At 42.8% G+C, this 23,706-nt stretch overlaps 1 long non-coding RNA gene across 1 annotated transcript in view; it reads right to left on the bottom strand.

Moving 5' to 3' along the window:
- Window positions 1-23,706, bottom strand: part of LOC120638585 — a 314,790-nt gene that overhangs the window by 225,937 nt on the left and 65,147 nt on the right. Inside the window, exon 2 of the long non-coding RNA XR_005660311.1 lies at window positions 12,143-12,210. This is a non-coding gene — a long non-coding RNA (uncharacterized LOC120638585). The remainder of the gene's footprint in view (window positions 1-12,142; window positions 12,211-23,706) is intronic.

Genomic DNA, 23,706 nt, shown 5'->3' with positions numbered 1-23,706 from the left:
TCTGATTCATTTGTAACTAGCACAGTACTTGGGACATAGAATGTGCTTAATTGATACCATAGCAGGTATATGATACCATATATTGATACCATAGCATATCAGAAGGCAACTGAAACATGAGGTGAGGTCCAGAATTCAGAAAGGGCAAGGGGTACTGCCAGCCAAACAGTACCTGAGGATATTGTCTTTCATTCATACATTCACTCACTCAATCGTATTTATTGAGTGCATACTGTGTGCAGAGCACTATATTAAGCACTTGGAAAGTTCAATTCAGCAACACATAGAGAAAATCACAGGCTAGAAGCAGGGAGACAGACATCTAAACAAGTAAAACAGGCATCAAAAGCATCAATATAAATAGAATTATAGGTATATACACATCATTAATAAAATAAATAGAATAATAAATATGTACAAATATACACAAGTGCTGTGGGACAGGGATGGGGGTAGAGCAGAGGGAGCAAGTTGGGGTGATGGGGAGGGGAGGAGGAGGAGAGGACAAGGGGGGCTCAGTCTGGGAAGGCCTTCTGGAAGAGGTGAGCTCACAGTAAGGCTTTGAAGAGGGAAGAGAGCTAGTTTGACAGTATGAGGAGGAAGGGCATTCCAGGCCAGAGGTGGGCCATGGGCCAGGGGTCGACGGAAGGACAGGCGAGAATGAGGCACAGTGAGAAGGCTATGTCCTAGTTTCCCTGTCAACAAACAGCAGCAGCAAGGGTGGGATCCAGGCACAAGAGAGGCCTTGAGGAGAAGCCACGTGATGGAGAAGGAGGAGAAAGAGGAAGCCACTGCCATTTTTCAGTTTGCTTTCAGGGCTGGACAGATCCCTTACTCCCATCCCAGGGCCCTGTGGGAGCCAAGCTGCTGCCTCCCCATCACTGTAAAGGCCAGAGCACTGCAGGTCTGCTGCCGCTATCCAGAAAAGTGCACAAGCATCACCACAACTGTAGGACACTGTGGTAATGTAGGCAGGCCGCTCTATGGTGGCAGGCAAGGCCAAAAAGGCCATACAGTTAAGCAGCATGTCTGTGGTGCTAAGGAAACTGCACACCAAGAAGCTCCCATCAGCCCTCGGGCAGCCCAGGCAGGCTCTCGTCTCTGGCACTGACCTCCTCTGTGACCATGGACAAGTCACTGAACTCTCTGGGTCTCAACTTCCTCATCTGGAAAATGAGAGAAAGATCAAACAGTGTGGCCTGGTGGATTAAGCACGGGCCTCGAAGTCCGAAGGACCTGGCTTCTGGTCCCCGTTTTGCCACTTGCCTGGTGGGTGACCTTGGGCAAGTCACTTCACTTCTCTATGCCTCAGGTACATCATTTGTAAAATGGAGATTAAGACTGTGTCCAACCTGATTAGCTTGTATCTACCCCAGTACTTAGTACAGTGCCTGGCACATAGTAAGCAATTAACAAATACTATTTTAAAAAAATCAGTCATTTATTGAATGCAGAGCACTGTACTAAGCACTTATTTAAGAAGCTACTACTAAATTACTGAAGCTTGGCCCTGGTCCGAATTTTCCCAACCCTCATTTCCAGACTAATACAGAAATAGCCATGTGTATTATTGAGGGTACAGAACACTCAGTGTGGACCAGAGCTAATTCACTGATCATGGGAACAACTCTCTTTGCACCCAGAGCATGATGGTGTTACCGTCCTGGGTCTCCTCAGCCCTTCTTCCACCGAAACATCCCCCAGAGCCATTGAAGAAGACTAAAATAAAGCGTGTTTGTGTCAGCTGGACCCTAAAGTCCTCTCGTTTTGACCTCTCAGGCACCAGTGAGAATTTGGGAACCCCAATTCCTCCATCTTTAGGGTGCTCTCACTATCCCTTTGCTCTCAGGTAATAATAATAATACAAATCATGGTATTTATTAAGTGCTTACTATATGCCAAACACTGTTCTAAGCACTGGGGCAGATACAAGCTAATCAGGTTGTCTCACATGGGGCTCACATGGGGCTCTCAGTCTTAAATCCCCATTTTACAGATGAGGTAACTGAGGTTCTTAATAATAATGTTAGTATTTGTTAAGCGCTTACTATGTGCCGAGCACTGTTCTAAGCGCTGGGGTAGACACAGGGTCATCAGGTTGTCCCACATGGGGCTCACAGTCTTAATCCCCATTTTACAGATGAGGTAACTGAGGCACAGAGAAGTGAAGTGACTTGCCCACAGTCACACAGCTGACAAGTGGCAGAGCTGGGATTCGTACTCATGACCTCTGACTCCAAAGCCCGGGCTTTTTCCACTGAACCACGCTGCTTCTTAGAAGTGAAGTGGCTAGCCCAAGGTCACACAGCAAAGCAAGCAGCTTGAGAAGCAGTGTGACTTAGTGGAAAGAGCCTGGGCTTTGGGAGTCAGAGGTCATGAGTTCAAATCCCAGCTCTGCCACTTGTCAGCTGTGTGACTGTGGGCAAGTCACTTAACTTCTCTGTGCCTCAGTTCCCTCATCTGTAAAATGGGGATTAAGACTGTGAGCCCCAATTGGGACAACCTGATTACCCTGTACCTACTCCAGCGCTTAGAACAGTGCTCTACACATAGTAAGCGCTTAACAAATACCCACATTAACATTAACAGCAGACAAGTAGTGGAGCAGAGATTAGAACGCACATCCTCTGACTCCCAAACCTGTGCTCTATCCACTAAGCTATGCTGTAAGCACCCCAAACGGCAAAGTGTCATTCAGGATTCAGCCATCTATTCTCCCTCAGGAGGTTGGCTGTGAGAAGATGGGAGAAGGTTTATTCCCCTCCAGTCTACAGGACCACTGTAGCTTCAGGAGCCAACACACCTTTCCAGTAGTCTGACCCGAGACCCTCGGGTAATGTTGGTATTTGTTAAGCGCTTACTATGTGCAGAGCAGTTGTCCCACGTGGGGCTCACAGTCTTAATGCCCATTTTACAGATGAGGTAACTGAGGCACAGAGAAGTTAAGTGACTTGCCCACAGTCACACAGCTGACAAGTGGCAGAGCCGGGATTAGAACCCACGACCTCTGACTCCCAAGCTCGGGCTCTTTCCACTGAGCCACGCTGCTAGGAGCAAAGGTAAGAGCAAGATGGGGTTTTCAACAGAAAGACTGGAAAGATTTTAATGAATTAATCAAGCTAACACACAGAAAATGATTCTCATTCAAAAATTACTTTTCCTTCCTTCTAACACGTTTCTCTTCTCCCACCACCTGACTTCCCTGCAATCCAGCCTGTTGGTCTGGGTCCCTTGGTCCATTCCCCTCAGCCTCTTGAGGAGAATCCCGGATGGCAGATTCACTCCAACCAGGTCCTTCCCAATCACCAGCCACCTGTCGCTCTCATTTCTCAACTTCGCAGACTTTCTGCTCCATACCACTTCACTCACTGAACTCAGATGCACACTGGATCTAGAGAAGCAGTGTGGCTCAGTGGAAAGAGCACGGGCTTTGGAGTCACAGGTCATGAGTTCGGATCCCAGCTCTGCCACTTGTCAGCTGTGTGACTGTGGGCAAGTCACTTAACTTCTCTGTGCCTCAGTTACCTCATCTGTAAAATGGGGATTAAGACTGTGAGTCCCACGAGGGACATCCTGATTCCCCTGTGTCTACCCCAGCGCTTAGAACAGTGCTCGGTACATAGTAAGCAATTAACAAATACCAACATTATTATCATTACTAGTCATTGTCTAGTAATTATAGATACTAGTCATTGTCTAGTAATTATCATAACTAGTCATTGTCTCAAGTGACTTGAGAAGCAGCGGGGCTTGGTGGAAAGAGCATGGGCTTGGGAGTCATAGGTCATGGGTTCTAATCCTGCTTCTGCCACTTGTCTGCTGTGTGACCTTGGACAAGCCACTTCACTTCTCTGTGCCTGTTACCTTATCTGTAAAATGGGGATTAAGACTGTGAGCCCCATGTGGGACAACCTGATAGCTTTGTATCTACCCCAGCACTTAGAACAGTACTTGGCACAAAGTAAGCACTTAAATACCATCATCATTATTATTATTTCTATTCTCACCATTTCTGAAATCCCACTGTCTGGCTACAACTTCCAAATGGAGCATTCTCACCCACCACTCACATCCCCATGCTCAGAAACAGTTATCTTCTCCTTAGAGACCCCATCAGTCGCTAGAACCTCTCCTCTTATTCTAGGCTATCATGCTCTGCTTGGACTCACTACCCAAACTGCCTCTACAAATCCAATTAATCCAAAGGTATTTATTGAGAGTTTACTACATGCAGATCACTGTACTTGAGAGAATTCAATACAATAGAGGTAGCAGACATGTTCCCTGCCCACTTTGAGCTTACAGTCTAGAGGAGGAGAAATCCACACCTAAAGACCGCCATTTCCACTGAACTCAACTCCCTTGCTCCCTCCGCCCCTGTAAATCTTGCACTATCAGCCCTAGATCAACCCCACAGTATGATTCCTCCATTCCACAATTCATGCTGCAAGGCCCTGTTGGCAGATATCTAAGCATAACGTCAAATCTGGCCACTTTAAATTAATTTTTACTTCCTATAACTTTTCCCTATTCCACTCAAGACGTTTCTCCTCCCTCATCCACTCCCCTGTCTACTGACCCTATCAATAATTCCACCCATTTAATGCCTTCCTGACTCCCCCAGTGTCCAACCTCCCACTGATGACTTTGCCAACTATTGGTTGACAAAATCAAACCAGCCATGAGCTTCTGAAGGACTCCCAACTCCCTCCCATCCCAAAAATCACTCTCTCATCCTTCTCAGCCATAAAGGGGATCTCCCTTCTGAAAGTGCAAAGAGCACAGGCTTGGGAGTCAGAAGTCATGGGTTCAAATCCCGACTCTGCTGCTTGTCAGCTGTGTGACTGTGGGCAAGTCACTTAACTTCTCTGTGCCTCAGTTACCTCATCTGTAAAATGGGGATGAAGACTGTGAGCCTCATTACCCTGATTACCCTGGCCACCTGATTACCTTGTATCTATCCCAGCGCTTAGAACAGTGCTCTGCACATAGTAAGCACTTAAATACCAACATTATTATTATTACTGCCTAACCTGTATCTTTGTCACCTTTGCTAATAAGAGAAGCAGTACTGCCTAGTGGAAGGACCATGCAGCATGGCTCAGTGGAAAGAGCATGGGCTTTGGAGTCAGGGCTCGTGAGTTCGAATCCCAGCTCTGCCACTTGTCGGCTGTGTGACTGTGGGTGAGTCACTTAACTTCTCTGTGCCTCAGTTCCCTCATCTGTAAAATGGGGATTAAGACTGTGAGCCCCACGTGGGACAACCTGATTCCCCTATGTCTACCCCAGCGCTTAGAACAGTGCTCGGCACATAGTAAGCGCTTAACAAATACCAACATTATTACCATGGACCTGGGAGTCAGAGGTCCTGGGTTCTAACCCTGGCTGTGCCATGTGACTGCTATGTGACCTTGGAAAGGTCACTTAAGTCCTCTGTTCCACAGTTTCCTCATCTGCAAAATGGAGATTCAATTCCTGATCTCCCTCCTACTTAGACTGTGAGCCTCACGTGGGGCCTGGTTATCTTGTATCTACTCCATTGCTTAGTACAGTGCTTGGCCCGTCCTAAGTGCTTAAATACCACAGTCATTATTACTATCATTAATAATAAAAACATCTGTCACTACTCTTCCTCCTATCCTGACTGTCATCTTCAACTGTTCACTCTTTTGATGGTTCCTTCCTCTCAGCTTTCAATCATATTCACAACTCCCCTTTTCTAAATGGTGAATCTCGCATTTCCTGCTGACTCTAGAACATCTCTCCATGGATATTCCACTTGTATGTTCATTATGCCCAAAATTAAAAATTCTCATCTTTTCTCCTGAATTCTCTTTTCTACCTAACTTTCCCATCATGGTTGACATCTACTTTCTCCTCTAGTCTCTCCTCTGACTCCTTCTTCAGTCTGTTGCCAAATCATTTCAGGCTTCCATCATCAACATTTCCAGGATCCACCCCTTCCACTTCACCCCTTAACTGGCCGAGCTAGGATTAGAAACTCTGACTCCCAGGATCAGGCTCCTCTTCTTTCCACTAGGCCATGCGTCTCTTTCTTTCTAATCTCTTTTCCCACTTCACTCAAGCTCCGCACTCTTCATTCCTCTCAAGCTAATTTACTCCTTGTACTTCATTCTCATCCCTACCACCACTGACCTCATGGTCATTCCCTTCAGTAAGAGGTTAGAGCAGGGGTTCTCAGAGTTTAAGCCCTGGCCTTTGAGTCCAAGAAGGTTCCCTGGAATAAGAAGTCCTTTCCCTCTGTATTGTGATATTGCCCGTCCAGCTGAAGTACTCCTGCACGAGATGCCTTTACCACGAATAATTCCATCACCATCTGCTACCGCCTTCACTTCCCGCTCACTTCCCATAGGATCTGCCACTACCATCGTCTTCCACTCCCATTGTGCCACTGAGGGTAACTCCCAGCTTCCGCCTGGGGCAGTGATAACCACCAATGGGGCTCAGGCCATGTTTGTCAACATCTCCCAACCTGCCACCGTGGCTCAGAATGACCATGACAGCTCCCTCTCCTGCCATGCTACGTGGAGCCATGGGGGAGGTAGGAGGAAGAGTGTGTGTGTGTGTGTGTGTGTGTGTGTGTGTGTGTGTGTGTGTGTGTATGCACGTGCTTGTGCATTATAGACAGATTTGGAAGCAGGGGAGAGCTGTGGTCTGGGGGGGAATGAAGGGAGGAGGAATGACCGACTGGTAAAAATAATAATAATGGTATACAGAGCTTACTATGTGCCAATCACAGATCTAAGTGTTGGGGTAGATACAAGGTATTCAGGTTGTCCCATGGGGGCTCACAGTCTTCAACCCCATTTTACAGGTGAGGCACAGAGAAGTTAAGTGGTTTGCCCAAGGTCACACAGCTGGCAAGTAGTGGAGCCATGATTAGAACCCATGTCCTCTGACTCCCAAGCCCCTGCTCTTTCCATTGAGCCGCACTGCTTCCCCGAGAGGTACATGGTGCTATGATAACACAGTCAGATTGTGCCATCTGGGACATCATTCATTCAATAGTTCATTCATTCATTCATTCATTCTTCTCTAAACATGCTTTTTCTTCACTAGACAATACCGCTTCTGAACATTGCTCACAAATCAGTAATAGTAGTTGAGAAGCAGCGTGGCTCAGTGGAAAGAGCACGGGTTTTGGAGTCAGAGGTCATGGGTTCGAATCCCGGCTTGGCCACTTGCCAGCTGTGTGACTGTGGGCAGGTCACTTCACTTCTCGGTGCCTCAGTTACCTCATCTGTAAAATGGGGATGAAGACTGTGAGCCCCACGTGGGACAACCTGATTCCCCTGTGTCTACCCCAGCGCTTAGAACAGTGCTCAGCACATAGTAAGCACTTAACAAATACCGACATTATTATTAATAGTATTTATTGAGATCTGTACTAAGCACTTGGGAGAATACAATATGACAACAAATAGACAAATTTCCTGCCCACAGTAGCAGGGGAAGGGAGGTTAAGGGAGAGAACCAGAGTCTAACAGATATCCATAATTTATGGGTGGGGAGACAGGCAAAGAGGAAAGGAAGCTTAAGGGGCATTGGTAAGGTTAGGTAACCTTAAGAACTGGAACAGAGTTCTTCCCCTTAGTTTCAGCATCCCCTACCCTTCTACCAACCCCTGAATGTGGGGCTCCTTACAATCTTGGTGCCTATTTTAGAAAAAGCCATAATGGTCCTAAGGGAAGCACTAGGGACTCTGAGTAAGCTCACCCACCCTTCCTCTGTTATGAAGATGTAGCCAATGTCAGTAATCCATTAAAAATGAGGGAAAAAATTCTCAATGACCTTTAGTCAGAGAACAAGGCCACAGCCAGATCTGAGTACTTTCAAATGACTGGCAGAAGGAACATAGGAAAGGGAATATGGAATAATAATAATGTTGGTATTTGTTAAGCACTTACTATGTGCCAAGCACTGTTCTAAGTGCTGGGGTAGATACAGGGTGACCAGGCTGTCCCATGTCAGGCTCACAGTCTTAATCCCCATTTTACAGATGAGGTAACTGAGGCACAGAGAAGTTAAGTGACTTGCCCAAAGTCACACAGCTGACAGGTGGCAGAGCTGGGATTAGAACCCATGACCTCTGACTCCTAATCCCCATGGTGCAAAGGGCTGGTTGTGCCAATATTTCCCACAATCCACTGGGAAATTTGGGGAGGAGATTGGCCCATTGACAAATGAAGTCCCACCCTTCTTAAGTGATTTATGGTTTATAATGCCTGCCTCTCTGCTCCCCTGAAGAAATTTACATGATGTGAAGAGATTTTACAAGAGATAAAGTATTTTCCTTGGCTTCAACCACTCCGGGGAAGCTAGGACAAGTTAATCAGGGAATTATTTTAGATATAACCTTGTTTACAAGTCTTTTCTCCAAGCAGCCTGAAGTGTCTGCATGCACAAAATACATAATGCCAGATTTTGTTCTTCAGTTTATCAGGTTGGCCCAAAGTTTCAAACCTTAGTGGCTTTCAATATTATCATGCAAACCTTGACTTTATTAATATTCTGTTGTTGATACTATTGCATTCATTAAGGATTTACTATATGCTAAGCCCCGGGATAGCTCCAAGGTTATATTGGATTGGACGCTGCCCCATCTCACATCTATCTTTTCCCCATTTTACAGATGAAAAATCTGAGGCCCAAAGAGGTTAAGTTAAGAGGTAACTAGCTACTATTATTTTTGCCCAAGGACACACAGCAAACCAGTGGAGGAGCTGGGACCCAAAACTTGATTTCTTGACTTCCAGACCCATGTTCTTCAGGGGGATCATTACTTTTCAATCTGTGGTATTGATTAAATTCTAATTTATCATCTTGAAGCCACCAAGGTGGCTTATCACCTTGAAGAATTTCTCCCAAATAGTGCTTTGTAGAGCAAAATGCTCCAACCTACTATGGAGTCTCTTCAAAGTAAGAATGTTCTGGGTAGATTCTGTAATTTATCCAGCAGAAACTACTGTTGGTGCCCAAATTCTACATGGCCTTGTTTCCTTAAGTAGATAAACAAACACCAGTGAGGCCTTCAAGACACCCGAGCCCATTTCAAGGCCTCAGAGTCCCGGTCTTGCTCAGCCTTTCTCAAATTGCCCCTCCATCCGGAGCCGGGTCCCAAGGTGATGGAGAGAAGGGATTCCGCCCTGAGCAGCAGCCATCAGTCACTTATATTGGCAGGTCGACCAAGAGACCCCATGACTCTACTGACAGGACAAACTCATGCTAGTTATTTTCACGCTTACTGTGCGGGAGGGGTCTGACAATGATTTATAAGTTCCGTGCTGAATGACCTGCAGGGCAGATAGATTGAAAGTGAATTCTCTAAGTATATAAATCCCCAAACCGATCTCTAAAATGACAAATAAATTAGGAGCACTGTCCTCCTCCTTGGCCCCTCTTCATCTCCACCCATTCATCTCCTATCTGAGGAGCAGACAGACCCCTCTTTGGATAATGGGAGTTAGGTGGCGGGGGAAGGGAGAAATGCAGCAGGACCTTCTAAGCTGCAACTCTGTTAACATTTCTCTAACAATAATAATAATGGTACTTAAGTGCTTACTCTGTGCCAAACACTCTTTTAAGCACTGGGGTGGATATTAAATTAGTCAGATTGGACACAGTCCCTGTCCCACAGTGGGCTCACAGTCTTAATCTCCATTTTACAGATAAGGTAGCTGAGGCACAGAGAAGTTAAGTGACTTGCCCAACGTCACATAGCAGACAAGCGGGAGAGAGGGGATTAGAACCCAGGTCCTTCTATTTTCATTTGAGAAGCTTCCTGTCATTCAGTTGAAAATAGTATTGCTAACCATGGTACCTTTAAAATGCAGGTGCATGTTTTAACTTTTTTCAAATTGCTGTTCAGATCTTTCAGGTAGACTCATCCAGGGAAACAGCCCCAGAGTGTGATTAAATTCAAGACTCCTGATAATCTTGCATAGATCCAGTATGCACTGGTCCATGGTAACTCAATAGGGAACTGGCTAACCGCAAAGTGTTTGATCTGGGGCAGGGGGAAGGGGAAGAAGTTGATCTAAGGCCCTCAGATATTTGAGCTACAGGATTTGAACATATCTTCCTTTTTTCCTATGATCCCATGACTCCTGACATTATCTCAAGGGGCTGAGCTTTTAGAAGTTTCAGTGAGGTTGTCTTCAGGCCCTAGAAGGTCCAGTGAAGAAGAAAAGCTACATGAGCCCATTTTTATGAATGTCACTTTCTTAATAAGCATGCAATAAACCACAAAGCATTGTTCTCTGTCTCCTTGAAACTTATCATTTAATGCCCAGTCATAATCCTACTTTATTAACCCTTTAGAAAGATAGCTGTTCACTTTTTGGCTTTATTCACCTGATCTAATTTCCACTCTCTGTTTTCAGTAACATCTCCATGAAGAGGCAGAATAATTGCAGCCACCGTTATGAATTGAAAAACAAGGAAGTCCCCCCTGCAAAAATGTCCCCTTAAAAAGATCTTCTACCAGAAACAAGGAGTGATGGAACAGATATATATCCAGTACTGCTGAGGATCCAGTACTGCTGAGGACCCAGTACTACCTTCCACACATGTAATTTGATTCAGCCCTTTAATCTCCCACCCATTTGCACTGAATTATTTAAGGGAAATAAGAAGTAATGCAATTAGCAAAAGATTTCAGTAATGGATTTTATACAGGTACTGCTCCTGAATTTATGTGTAATGGCTCTTAGGCAATATTTCTTATTCTTCCGTGCAATTTAAAATTACTGACTTGGCATATTCTGAGCAGTCGATAAACAGGAAATCAAACTTTTCTTGCAGGAAAATAACCCCTGCATCATAAGTATCTCATATTTAATCTCATCTCTAGGAATATTTTAAATAATCTTTAAACCAATAAAAAATAGAAATAGGGAATAATCACATCATTGTATACCTTCAGAATCAATGTTATCTTATCTCTCAGGTTCAATGCAGCCTTTCCTGGCTATTTGCCACATGTGCTATTTTATAAGTTAGTCATTAGGAGGCAGCAAATGGTTCCAAAACACAAGCAATGATAAATATTATTGGAAGTTGAAAAGCCATTGAAAGCTTCTAAAACTAGAAAAATATATTCAGCTCACAACCATCCTTTCCGAAATTTTGACTTGATTGAAGAGATTAGATGAAAGATAGAGGCAATCACTTTCAAACCCCTTTGTTAAACAATCTGAGCTACCCCTCTTTAAACTAATTAATTGTGGATGCTTTCTCCAAGACTGTAAATAATCAAAGGGAGGATAGGACTCGATCATTACCTGGAATTCTCACACACAGAGCTAACAAGGAGACTGTTCACCCAAAATAAAGCCTATTTCATGTTGTAAAGCTCTATGCATACGTCAAGACATATCAACTGGGTGCCTCCCAAGACTTAGGAACATTTGGGGTCTGAGTTAGGCACAAAACTCATATTGCCCAGTTATAAGGAAATTTCATATAGAAAAATGAATCCATTTTCAATCAAATATTCCCTTTGGAAAGTTATTTAGCTAAAGAAAAAAATCTAAATTAGGCTTTGTTCTTGAAATGAGTTTGCAAAAGAAAAAGCTGGTTTCTGGATTTTTATGCAGGAGGACAGCCTGCTGCAAAGGGTATCAATAATTTCATTTCAAAAATAAGTAAAAGGTTGACCACAAAACAATGTTGATGGGGAACCCAACAGGCATATTGGAAAGAAAAGCCATTTAGTATTTTAATCAAGAAACGGGATAAATGAAACCTCTGGAAAATAATGCCTCCAATTTGTTCATTTTATTACTGTCCTTTTAAAATATAAATACACAGTGTTCAGAAATCATATACACTACTCAGACATAAATAGCAGAATAACAACATAAATAGCAGAATAGCTAATAAGTAATATGTTATTTTTTTAAAAAAGAACATAATTAACCCAATAATGGCTTTGTAAGAGAAACAGTAAAGTTAACCATGATAAAAATTCATCTCAAACAATTCAGATTATAAATAAAAGATCTATTCCTTTACAAAAAGAAAGGAAGGAACAATTCCATCTGGAGAACTATTTTCATCTTTATTGCATCTATCACTTAATAATTAATAGGGATAAGAGAAGATATCACTCACTACTTACTATTTATCAGATGTCTGTCACGTCCTGGCTCTTTTAAATCAATGAAGGAATAGTTACCATGAAGAAATCTAGCAGGCAAAAAGGAGGGAAAAAATGAAAATATTAGTACACTAAAAATTAGAATCTTCAATTTTTCTTGAGGCTTTTCCCAAAAGGTCCCAAAGGAAGGAGGAAAAAGAAAGAGTTGGAAAAAAAAAATCCACCACACAATCTGATCCAGCTCCTCAAGCCCACGAATCTCAAACTTTCAACAATATCAGCATTTACTGTTAGGCTCCTAATTGAGAAAAGATCCAAGTTCTCTATCACCGGTTACCTACACTGTATCAGTAAGGACGAATGCACCTCCAAAATAGTGATTACTTTAATGTTTTATCCAGATTTTCCCCCAGTTTTTCTCTCTCCCCTTCTCCCTTTTCCATTCACATTTTTCTTCCTACAAAATGCACATAGGTCTATCTTCCTTGTACCCTGAGTCAGGCCTGGCTTTGAAATGCATTTCAATCTCTCAACACAGACTGCTTTCATTGCATTTAGAGTCCCACCAAGGCCCAGCTTTAAAAGCTACTGATTCTTTTTTTCTTTAGCCTTCCTCACAAAAGAAGGGTATTTTGTAAATTACCAGCTCGTTCAGATCAACAAAAGGTACTTTCATAGAAAGCCCCATTTGATTTTGCTCAAATTTGATTACAAGGATGGAGAAAAGGAAAGGAAGTCAAAAAGAAAAACCCCAGATGGCTTTTTCATTCATCTCAGTGAATGAGCTTTATCTGTGCCTTTTGAAACTGTAGCAGTGGAAAAGCATTTCTGTTGGCTTAAAAAACTTGACAAAAATTATTGGTTTGCCATTTCTCATGTAACAGCCATTGGGAACTGGATGAAAAGACTTTTTCATGGGATCGCCTGCTTGGATCAAAATAATGGAGATTAGGTATTTCATTATAAATTACAGTGGGAGATAGAGCAGGCTGTCATATTAATAGCAACCTGCTCATGGCCTTCAATGGTAGCTATTCTCCTAGACAAAAGACCAAGGGGGTTGTCTATTGAACTTGTACTTTAGGCCTGATCAATTTTCTATCATCAAGGCAAAAGGTGAGATGACTAACAAAGGAATTCACACATGAGTGACCTCATAAGCCTACAGATAAAACAGCTTAAAGAAGCAAAATACATCCAGAAATTATGGATGATAAACTATAGAAAGAAGAAAAGAGCTAGAGAGAGAGGAAGAGAGCAAGAGAGAGAGTGAGAGAGGAAGGAACGGTGGCCTATAATTCTTCTCTCTCCTCTTGGCCGATTGGACACATTAAAAATGACTTGTTTTCAGCTGCAGATAATTGTCGCATTTGGCTTGCAGAGTTCTGCCTTAAATCTTTCCGTGTACTTCTTTTTGCCCAGGTTCAGAAATTTCACTCAGTAGTAACAACGTATTGTGATCGAGACAAAGCATCTTCCAAATGCCACACACTCCGATTTTAAGAATAACAAGAAATGTGGGCTTAAAGATGCCACCCAGCATGAATCAAATTTAGAGCTTGTTATAGGTAACAAGTCTCTTTTCTTTATCCTACAAGCAGAAATATTTCAAAGTCAAGAGTTGAACGCAGGGCTAACCTGAAATTCCTTTCAAAAATAGGATGCAATGAAATTTTGAGTCAATGTCATTTAGTACAAATCATTCGATGCTATTTTAAGCAGTGATCCACCCAGAAAGTGAGGTTTTTGGGTTTTTCATGGCACTGAAATTGGTGAATTAAGTTCTCCACTTTGGCTCTGACAAGATGTCAAAAACACTCAAGTGATTACAATTTTCTTCAACCATCTAATCAGTGAACTTTTTTATTGCTCTGTGGAAGAGACTGACTTTCTGGGTTTATATTTCCTTAATCCAAAGTAAAAATCTATGGTTATGTTATGTTAATCAGCTATTCTGAAGTTACAGGTGCCATGTATTTTAATGCTTTAAGTTTTTCAAAAAAGCTGTATGGTGTTTGTTTAAGGAAAAAGAGATGAGTAGAATATACATTTTTAATTACATTATCAAAACCCAACAAGTGTTATAATAATAATGTTGGTATTTGTTAAGCGCTTACTATGTGCATAGCACTGTTCTAAGGACTGGGGTAGATAGAGGGATATCAGGTTGTCCCACATGAGGCTCACAGTCTTAATCCCCATTTTACAGATGAGCAAACTGAGGCACGGAGAAGTTAAATGACTTGCCCACAGTCACACAGCTGACAAGTGGCAGAGCCTGTATTTGAACCCATGACCTCTGACTCCCAAGCTCGTGCTATTTCCACTGAGCCACACTGCTCCTCCTAAGAAACCACAATAAACCACCAATAGCCTAATGACTTTGAGGAATTACCCTAACCACTGCCCATGAAAACAATTGTCAAAATAAGGGCCACATTTGACAAGCATCTTCTGGCAGAGGTAATGACCCACTTGCTAGTGCCCTTCTAAAACTAGGTTAAAACAGCTTTATACATTCATGTTCTGGTTGTTTTCTACACACAGATTACTCTTCATAGAAGGGAGACTTGACATACGGGTCAGCTAGTCACCTGTCAGCAGCCTGCACAAAGAACTACGTCTACCTCTGGATATTTGATTATGCGTCCATTTCCTCTGATTTTTCTGGAAGCCAGAATTGAAAGACAAATGCTACTCTAGGATCTTTACTGCCACTCCTCTATAGACCTATTAGCAAGTGAATTGTGAACACGTAACATGATTTGTTTCATTTTGGTTTTAACAACAAGCAGGGTGCAGAGTGGGAAGGTAGGAGTCACAGCCTTCTGGAATTACTGGTTGACTTTGGACAAATCATTTCTACCTCTCTGGGTTTTGATTCCCAACTAAAACATGAAGCTAGCGCCTAACTGCCCCTTAACCAAAAGCACATTGAAATTAATTATTCGATGTCTGGAAAGCATTTCATTCATCCCAAGAGAAAGCATAATTGGTATTATCTGAGTACTGAAGAGAATAATCAAAGACTTATAAGTGCCAGATATTACAAGTGTTGTCAAATTGAATCAGAGAAAGGACTATTGAATCAGAGAAAAAGCAAAATTTATTGCTTGGTTATCTACATTAAATTTGAGCCCCTTAACTCACTATGATGAGATCTCCCAAAAGCAATCAATAAGAAAGACTGAGAAGTTCAAAATTTTTCAAAAAATTGTTCTCTAAAACACCTCCAAAATTGAATGTGCAAAGACCTAATGGAATGACTTTTTTAAACCAACAAATCCTTTTTTGGATGTGTGGGGGTTTTTTCACGGTATTTGTTAAGCACTTACTATGTGCCGGGTACTGTACTAAGCACTGAGGTAGATGCAAGATAATCAGGTTGACATAGTTCTTGTCCCACATGGGGCTCACACTACCAGTTCCCATTTTACAAATGAGATCGGTGAGGCACAGAGAAATTATGAGACTTGCCCAAGATCACACAGTCGACAAGTGGCAGAGGCAGGATAAATCAATGGTATTTATTGAGCACTCACTGTGTCAGAACACTGTACTGCATGCTGAGGAAAGTTCAATAGAGTCAGTAGATGTGATCCCTGCCCACAAAGTGTTTATAGTCCACAGGATGAGCCTTTCCTTCTTCCTCACCACTTAAAAGTAGCTTTAGGCTGCCTCAGCACCAAAGACACTGTTGGGATTTTATTCCTTGTTGCTGCTTGGGATTTAAGACTAAACTTCATTTACACTTATATCTTCTGCCTTGTTTCTCTAAACCACTCTTTGTTCTTCAATCAACTTTCTGCTCCTCATCTGTTAATTGCCCCTCACCTTCTCCTGTTCCCAAATTCACTGCACTGACCCTCTCACTAACTTGTATTTTACAAAAATTTGATTACCTGCTCCATCTGAATTTGTGTTTAATAGTATAGGATTCTGTGTTCTTTAAGATAGCTCAGATCAAAATTCCAAGCCACAGAACTGCAACTACTGGACAGTGACATTTAAAAGCAGAGGAAAGTTCACGGTAGCGCAGATGTTTCCCAAACTCAAGACTTAGACCTAGAAGTTTAGTTCAATGTGTAGAGTGAGAAAAGAGGTAAAGCTAAAGCAGATTTAAATTCCTACTCATCTCTAGGGATCCAGGCTTCAACATACAAGCTTTCATAAATACATAAGATAGCCTTCTTTGATATAATGTTCTGATTGTAGGAACTCACAAGCAAGTACATAGCACATGACATCCAGGTAAGCTGCAGGTGTCACAGCAGGCAGGGATAGAAAGAAAACCAACCAGCCCTCTTCCACCTCAATTTAATAGATTCCACCTGCCTCACTAATTGACTGCCATTCCCAAATGCTTCTGGGAAACAGAGGTCTCTGGTTTCTGGGAAATGTAGTTCCCAGGTAGCAGGAACTACAAGAATAAGGCCCTACTTCCCTCTATCAGTCCCTTGACCATCGTTCCACTTTCAGTAAAAGATCTGAACATTGTCACAACCAGACTCAGCCAAAGGCAGATGAAACCAACTGGGCAAAATAGGTATAAATAGCATAAATATTGCTATTTTAGTGATTAGCTATTTCTAATTAACCTTCGTGTGTTTCTGTTCATTCCAGAATAGACAATGACCGATCTATTGTTCATTATACACCAGCAAAAGCTAATAATAATAATGATGGGGATGGCATTTGTTAAGCACTTACTATGTGCAAAGCACTGTTCTAAGCACTGGATGTACTTGGCCTATGTATTATCTTCTTTCCTACCAGTGTAAGAGGAAGTGTTAAGCACCTTTGCTAAATTAGATGTAGCACAGGAGGTGTGGAAGTGGCATGGCATAGTGGATAAAGCACAGACCTGGAAGTCAGAAGATCATGGATTCTAATCCCGGCTCCGCCACTTGTCTGCAGTATGAATTTGAGCAGGTCATTTAACTTCTCTGTGCCTCAGTTGCCTCATCTGTAAAATGGGGATTGAGACTGCAAGCCCCACCTGGGACAGGGAATGTCTCCAACCTGATTTGCTTACACTCACCCCAGTGCTTAATATAGTGTCTGGCACATAGTAAGCACTTAACGAATACCATCATCATCATTATTATTATTATTATACTATTCTGTACTATGTGTTATGTTGTACTGGGCACTTGGAAACTACAGAATAAAGAAGTGACCCATTCTCTGCCTATATGTAGCTTGTTCTTAGCAGAGGAGACAAACATAAAAATATTTACAACTAGAGTGGTCAAATAATAATTGAATATACACATTAAATATATTGTATACAATATATTTTATTATATAATAAATTCATATGTGTTAAAGTTGGCTGTTAGGTTTTACAACTTAACATCCTTAGAAATTTTAAACGAAGAAGTCTTGTTGGAGGATTTTACCAGAGCTTTAAGTAATATTAACAGTAACAATAAAAATAGTATATGTTAAGTACTTACTATATGCCAAATCCTCTGTGCAAGAGTGTTGTTTGCTTACAGGATAAGCAGATCAGATGTAGTCACTGTCCTACTTGGGACTCACAGTCAAAAAAGGCAGGAAGAACAGGAATTTAACCTCGATTTTACAGATGAGGAACTGGGCCACCGAGAAGTTAAGAGACTTGGCTAAGATCACAGAGCAAGCAAGAAGAGCTTGAGTTAGAACCAAAGTCACTGGACTTCCATTGTTGCTCTCTGTCTACTGGGTCATACTTCTTCACAATGTGGGAAGGCTGTGGATGTGGGGAGAGCTGTGGCCTGTCGAATATGAGGATAATAACAATTATGGTATTTGTTAAGTGCTTACTATGTACCAAGCCCTGTTCTAAGTGCTGGGGTAGATACAAGGTAATTAGGTCAGACACAGTCCCTGTCCCACATGGGGTTCACAGTCTTAATCCCCATTTTACAGATGAGGCAACTGAGGCCTAGAGAAGTTAAGTGACTTGGCCAAGGTCACACTGCAGACAAGAGGCAGAGTTAGAATTAATAATAATAATAATAATAATAATAATAATGTTGGTATTTGTTAAGTGCTTACTATGTGCAGAGCACTGTACTAAGCGCTTGGAATGAACAAGTTGGCAACAGATAGAGACAGTCCCTGCCGTTTGACGGGCTTACAGTCTAATCGGGGCAGACAGACAGACAAGAACAATGGCAATAAATAGGGGAAGAACATCTCGTAAAAACAATGGCAACTAAATAGAATCAAGGCGATGTACAATTCATTAACAAAATAAATAGGATAATGGAAATATATACAGTTGAGCGGACGAGTACAGTGCTGCGGGGATGGGAAGGGAGAGGTGGAGGAGCAGAGGGAAAAGGGGAAAAAGAGGGTTTAGCTGTGGAGAGGTAAAGGGGGGGTGGCAGAGGGAGTAGAGGGAGAAGAGGAGCTCAGTCTGGGAAGGCCTCTTGGAGGAGGTGAGTTTTAAGTAGGGTTCTGAAGAGGGGAAGAGAGGCTCACAGTCTTAATCCCCATTTTACAGATGAGGTAACTGAGGCCCAGAGAAGTTAAGTGACTTGCTCACAGTCACACAGCCGGAATTCAAACCCATGATCTCTAACTCCTAAGCCTGTGCTCTTTCCACTGAGCCACACTGGATTAGAACCCACGTCCTTTGACTTCCAAGCCCATATTCTTTCCACAAGGGACTTCCAAGCTGGGGGAACAGAATAAGTGAGAGGATGGGAAGAGGTGCTCTTTGAGGGCAGGGAAAATGTCTAATAATAATTGTGATATTTGTTAAACACTTACTATGTGCCAAACCCTCTACTAAGGGCTGGGGTACTTAGGCGCATCACATAAGACAGAGATCATGTCTTGCACCTCTATTGAACTCTCCCAAGGGCTTGGTACAGTGCTCTATACACAATATGTGCTCGATAAATACCACTGGTTGATTGATTGATTAGGAAAGATAAGAGTGAGATACCACCAGAAGGTTCACTAAGAAGGAATGAAGAGCAGGATTTGGCAGAGAGTGGATAAAGAGAGTAGATAGGTAAGGTAGGTAGAGTTGGTAGAGAGCCATAATAGTTCTCCATTTGTGAGGAGTTTTTGTTTGATAAGGGACAAGATGATAGAACAGAGGATGGTTTTGAAGAGAGGAGAGATATGCAGCTCAGAAAGCTGATCCATGCAACCACGAAGTATAGAATAGCGGAAGTAGAGACTGGAGGCTGGGAGACCAAATGCTTTCCCTCTTCACCTCCGCCAAACTAACTCTCTTCCCTACTTCAAAGCCCTACTGAGAGCTCACCTCCTCCAAGAGGCCTTCCCAGAATGAGCTTCCCCTTTTCCCTCCGCTTCCCTCTGCTCCCTCTCTGCTCCCCCTCCGCCCTCTGCTCCCTCCCCTTCCCCCCTTCACCTCTTTAGCTAAACCCCCTTTCCCTCTGCTCCTCCCCCTCTCCCTTCCCCTCCCCTCAGCACTGTGCTCGTTTGTATATATTTTTATTACTCTATTTTGTTAATGAGGTGTACATCCCCTTGATACTATTTATCATGATTATATTGTCTAGTTTCTGTCCGTCTGTCTACCTCGATTAGACCGTAAGCCCGTCCGTCATTGGGCAGGGATTGTCTCTATCTGTTGCCGAATTGTATATTCCAAGCACGTAGTACAGTGGTCTGCACATAGTAAGTGCTCAAAAAATACTATTGAATGAATGAATGAATGAATAGTCCGGGTGCAGGAAAAAATTGTGGAATTTATTAGGTGCTTACTATGAGCCAACCACTGTTCTAATCACTGGGGTAGATGCAAGGTATTCAGGTCAGACACAGCCCCTGTCCCACACGGGGTTCACCGTCTTAATCCCCATTTTACAGTTGAGATTACTGGGGCACAGAGAAGTTCAGTGACTTGTCCAAAGTCACACAGCAGACAAGTTGCAGGACTGGGATTAGAAGCCATATCCTCTGACTTCCAGACCCATGCTCTTTCCTCTAGGGACTTCCATTAGGGACAGCAAAAACAAAGATTAATCAGAGCTGTAGCAATTTGGGTGGAAAAGAAGGAACAGAAAGGGTTCTACATTAGAGTGGTAGAAATTCCAGTGGCACTTTAATAACATACTTTCCACTTCCAAGTCCCCCCAGAATGGAAAGAAAAGTTGATTTTGGTTGAATTATAAACAACCTGGTCAAATACAATTTATTCCTCAAAAGCAATGCCACATTTCCTCTCGCCCTCCACTTCATTGTTCTCTGACTCCTCGTCCCTTCTCAGCCCTAAAGGAAAACATTCTTTTTAGGGAGGAAACAAAGTTGAACTGAGAGTCAAAGCTCCTATTAACTACAGCCTGGAAATGGAGGAGAAAGTATGGAGAAATAAAGCCAGTTTTATTTGCTGCAAAACTCTTCTAGAAAACATTTTTTTTCCCTGTAATTTGCAGAACATCTTCTTGGAGAATAAAACCTAGGTGAAATGATAAAGAACAGAGAAAAAAAATCAAGATTACCAGATCTTGGTAAATTAGTTGAACCCAATTCAAAAAATGGTAATGGTCAAACTTGTTTCAGTAAAACAAATGTGGGTGACAGCAGGTACCACGCAAGGACCTTCAGCTTGGAAAAACGTCCCTGGTTTTGCCAAGTTTAACTTGGAATCCCGCTGTTAAAAATGAGTGGAAACAAAGGTCAGGAGGTAAAGAGCATAATATTACATGGTTCCTGAGTTGAGGAAGAAATTATTCATTGCCTTGTACGAATGGAAGATGGGAGCCAAGGAATTTGCCTTGCCTTTGTAGGATCACTGTCTAGTAGTAGTAATAATAGTATTTATTTACTGAGTGCATAAAATTATACTAAGAGCTGGGAAAGAAGAGAATTAGAATGGTCCCTGTCCCTCACAATCTGAAACCAAGTATGTCAAGCAAAATTCCTTTTATTAAGGCTTCATTTAAACAAGCTTCCTTGAATACCATTATCTACCTTATATGACTACTCCGGTGTTTTTCCCAAATGAATTGGAATGCTCCCTCACTAAAAGCTAGATTCCTTAACTTTTAAATTTAAATTTGTTTCGATAAGATTTGCAGGCACACGACAAGCATACACACACATAAAACATCATATGGTGCCTTTAGCATTCTGCCTTGATTACTGCATCAGCCTCCTTGCTGACCTTCCAGCCTCCTGCCTCTCTCCATGCCAGTCTATATTTCACACTGCTTCCTGGATCATTTTTCTACAAAAATGTTCAGTCCATGTTTCCCCAGTCCTCAAGAACCTCTAGTGGTTGCCCATCCACCTCCACATCAAACTGAAACTCCTTACCATCAGCTTTAAAGCACTCAGTCAACTTCCTCCTTCCTTCCTACCTTACCTTTCTCATTTCCTACTACAACCCAACTGGCACATTTCGCCCCTATAATACAAGCCTACTCACTGTACCTTGATCTCATCTATCTCACTGCCAACCTCTCACCCACCTCCTGACTCTGGCCTGGAATGACCTCTCCCTTCATATAGTAATTGTGATATTTGTTAAGCACTTACTATGTACCAGGCACTGTACTAAGTGCTGGGGTAGATACAAGGAAATCGGGTTGGATGCAGTCCCTGTTCCACATTGGGCTCATAGTCCTAATCCCAATTTCACAGATTAGGTAACTGAGGCACAGAGAAGTTAAGTGATTTGTCCAACATCACACAGCAAGTAGGTGGCAGAGCTGGGATAGGTGGCAGAGTCAGGATTAGAACCAGGGTCCTTTTGACTCCCAGGCAGACAATTAATTCTCCCCACCTTCAAAGCTTTATTAGAGGTACATCTCCTCCAAGAGGCCTTCCTGACTAAGCCCTTATTTCTTATTTTCTCATTCCCTTCTGCATCACCCTGATTTGCTCCCTTTATTTACCCTTCCTTCAGCCCCACAATATTTACTTACTTTATTGAGAAAATTGTAACTCATGCATGATATCACTAACATGTTCCCTGCTCTTCTCCAGTCTCTCCCTCCTCCTTTCACTTCAATTCTCCCATCTTTCCCAGCAATACCTCAAGAGGAGATCTCATGACTTCTCTCAAAATCCACCACCTCCACCTGCACATCCGAACTCATTCCTTCACATTTTATCAAAGCAGTTGCCCCCTCCCTTCTTCCCTTCCTGACTGCTATCTTCAGTCCTAGCTTTCAAACATGCTCATGTCTTCCTATCCTAAAAAAAACCCTCCCTTGACTCATGGCTCCCTCCAGTTATGGCTCCATCTCCCTTCTACAATTCCTATCCAAACTCCTGGAGCGAGTTGTCTGTAGCTGCCGTTTCAAGTTCCTCTCTTTCAATGTCTCCTGATCCCCTCCAATTTAGCTTCAGTCTCCTTTGCTCCACACAAACCACTCTCTCAAAGGTCACAAATGATCTCCTTCTTGCCAAATCCAATGGCCTCTACTCCATCCTAATCTCCTCAGCTTCTCAGATGACTTTGACACCGTGGACCACCTCTTCCTCCTGAAAACATTATCCAACCTCAGCTTCACTGACACTGTCCTATCCTGATTCTCCTCCTATCTCTTTGGCCGCTCATTCTTAATCTCCTTCACAGGCTCCTCCTCTTCCCTTCTCCTCCTATCTCTTTGGCCGCTCATTCTTAATCTCCTTCACAGGCTCCTCCTCTTCCTCCCACCCTCTAACTAGGAATCCCTTAAAGCTCAATTCTAGGTCCTCTTCAGTGCTATTGAGAAGCAGCACGGAACAGGGGAAAGAGCACAGACTTGGGAGTCAGAGGTCAAGGGTTCTAACCCCAGTTCGACCACGTGTCAGCCATGTGACTTTGGACTAGTCACTTAGCTTCTCTGTGTCTCAGTTACCTCATTTGGAAAATGGGGATTAAGACTGTGAGTCCCATGTGGGACAAACTGATTACATTGTATCTCCCCCAACCCAGCGCTTAGAACAGTGCTTGGCACATAGTAAGCACTTAACAAATGCCATTATTATTATTATTATTATTTTTATTCTCCATTTACATCCACTCCCTTGGAGAACTCATTTGCTCCCATGGCTTCAACCTCTACGCTCATGGTTTCCCAAATTTACATCTCCAGCCCTCATCTCTCTGCCTCCTTATCTCTCCCACTCCAGTCCACACTTCACAAGCAGCATGGCTCAGTGGAAAGAGCCCGGATTGGGAGTCAGAGGTCATGGGTTCGTATCCTAGCTCTGCCACTTGTCAGCTGTGTGACTGTGGGCAAGTCACTTCACTTCTCTGGGCCTCAGTTACCTCATCTGTAAAATGGGGATTAAGACTGTGAGCCTCACATGGGACAACCTGATTACCCTGTATCTACCCCAGCGCTTAGAACAGTGCTCTGCACATAGTAAGCGCTCAACAAATACCAACATTATTATTATTTTTCTACAAAAACATTCAATCCAAGTTTCCCCACTCCTTCCAGTGACTGCCCATGCCCCTCTGTATCAAACAGAAACTCTTTACCTTTGGCTTTAAAGTATCAATCACCTTGCCCCCTCGTACCTCACCTTGCTACTCTCCTACTACAATCCAGCCCACACATTTTACTCCTCTAATGTCAATCTTCTTACTGTACCTCGATCTTGTCTATCTTGCTGCCAAC

Source organism: Ornithorhynchus anatinus, chromosome 1 (assembly GCF_004115215.2).
Source record: "Ornithorhynchus anatinus isolate Pmale09 chromosome 1, mOrnAna1.pri.v4, whole genome shotgun sequence".
NCBI lineage: Eukaryota > Metazoa > Chordata > Mammalia > Monotremata > Ornithorhynchidae > Ornithorhynchus > Ornithorhynchus anatinus.
The sequence above is the reverse complement of the archived record's forward strand: the minus strand, read 5'-3'. Positions and strand labels throughout refer to the sequence as shown.